We start from the raw sequence: 2235 nt of genomic DNA, 5'->3' as shown, positions 1-2235 counted from the left end.
ACCTTCATTAGCTCTGTGGATGGCGGAGCATCTTGCTGCTCTACACTTAATTGTCTCTTAACCTTATAGGTTAAAGTCTAAACCATCTCTCCTCCCTAGGCCCAAAGGGGTGGCTTTTGAGATAGGATTCCCTCCCTCCACGTTGTAATTTAGTTAGCTCCTGTTGCCAGCACCTGACTCTGGTTTGGGAAAGTGTTCAAAGAACACAGCACATGCATTCACCACTTTTCCAATAATTGCTGACACATGGGGCATTAATAATTGGTTTGAAGGAGCCCATGGCCCGAGGCACAGCTCCAGTAATCAATAATCCCTGGAACACCCTGTGCCAAGGTTATTTCTGCCCACAGAAATGAAATAGGGCTCAGGGAGATAACTTATTTACCCTATTAATAAAAACATTTATGTGTCTAAGTACAAAGCAATAAAACCTGAAATCATGATGTTAAAAAACAAGATAACATGATATTACATTTAAAAATAGAAGCAAATCTAGAAAACAAGTACAGCCATTGGCTCTTACCTACTGTTCTCTAAATAAAGAATGGAAAGGACAACTAAGAGCAGATAAACACTCAATGGAAGAGCCCAGACTATTATGAATAAGATTTCTCTGCCCCTACTCAACTTTCTGCATACTCTAAATTCAGCCAGCAACAGATACTCATGAAGCCCATTTTGGAGGTAATTTCACACCCGAAGGTTTGCAGTTGAGAAGGGTAAAGTAGGTGAAGATCAGGTATCCTTAGAAAACCTCCAAAATCACAGCAGATCCAACTCAGCCTAATTCAAAACAGGGCAGGTACAAGATATGAAATGTTGAAATATAAGAGTTATTCACTTGGTGTTATTTGCTTCTATGGTGTTGTGGGATATATGGAGAGATGCAGCTACTTCAATGTAATACTAATACATCCTTCCCAGTGTTGTGCAGTTCTAAAGGAAAGTGAAGTGCAGCATATTTATAACTGGAAGGTGTTATTTATTTCCTGACTATCTAAGAGTTCAGAAAATGTCACACATAGGAGATAAGCTAATTAATGTCTGATGTTAGTACTTGCCCCTGTAGACATCAACAATGCTCCAGCCAGGTGCTTGCTTGTGCTGTTTAATCTCACAGTTTCCTCTGTACAACCTTTGAATGATATTACCGCAGGGCCATTGTAAAGGTGTTGGAGACTATGGACATTATGCATCCTTGCACAATGCTGTGCAGATCACTACAGAGTTGTGACAACTGTGAGGAATCAAGTTGAGGTGTCCAGAATCAGATTTGCTGTGGTTTGGCTGTAGGATGCTTTTCAAACACAATCCAAGGACCGGGAACTGCAGCCTTTAAAAAGAAAGCATCTGTTTGTATTACTGACTATAGGAAAGGAAAGTGTTCCACCAGATCAGGATGCGGTGTTGCAGGGATATATTTGCAGTTCTCTGCAAAGGTTAAAAGATTTTTATCTCTTTTGAAATTATTAGAGGTTTCTCACCTTCTTTTCTACTTGCTCTATCATTTCACTAGTCATCTTGATCATGAATGTACATTCTTTCATGGTCTAGAGGCTTTAATGAAAGAGTCACAGGAATTACTTTGTGCTCCTGTGATTTTAGCAGTATACTAATGTACGCTTTTCAAAAGATAGATGCTCTTCATAAGTCCCAGACCTGTATCACAGCTGCCTGCCAACAGCCCAAAGGACAACCTGCGCTTTTCCAGTTCCAGCTGGCACAAAAGCAACACTACAGATAGACAGCCACCTTAGGTCAAAAGGGTGTAGTAGTAATTAAATTGCAGTTCTGTGCTGGAAAGTGGCAGTGTAAAAATGCCACTGTAGGCTTCTGTGTTTATTATGCTTCCTTGACTTCAGTCGCACTTTAGATGCACTCAGTTTGCAGCTAAAAGAATAGCTTAACCTGTTCTTTTGTTAATCCAATAGCCAGGACAAGGTCATTTCTTCATTCCCTGCATTATTACTAGCTATAAAGGGCATAACTGGCCAAAATAGGCCTTCAACAACACCAGTATCAAGCTGTCACATGAGAATTTAAGCTCATGTCTGTCTGACCAGCCCAAACCCAATGCTTCCAGAACTGTGCATTGTACAAGGTTCTCCTTACTGTCACTGGTGATGACTCTGCAGTGATAATATGCAGGAACATATGCCTACTACTCACATCAACATATGAAACAGATAGAGGAAGGAAGCAGCTTTGCTGGGCAAGAAGGTGCCATTTCAACAT

This window comes from Melopsittacus undulatus, chromosome 4, assembly GCF_012275295.1.
Source record: "Melopsittacus undulatus isolate bMelUnd1 chromosome 4, bMelUnd1.mat.Z, whole genome shotgun sequence".
Lineage (NCBI taxonomy): Eukaryota > Metazoa > Chordata > Aves > Psittaciformes > Psittaculidae > Melopsittacus > Melopsittacus undulatus.
Note: the sequence above shows the minus strand (reverse complement) of the source record.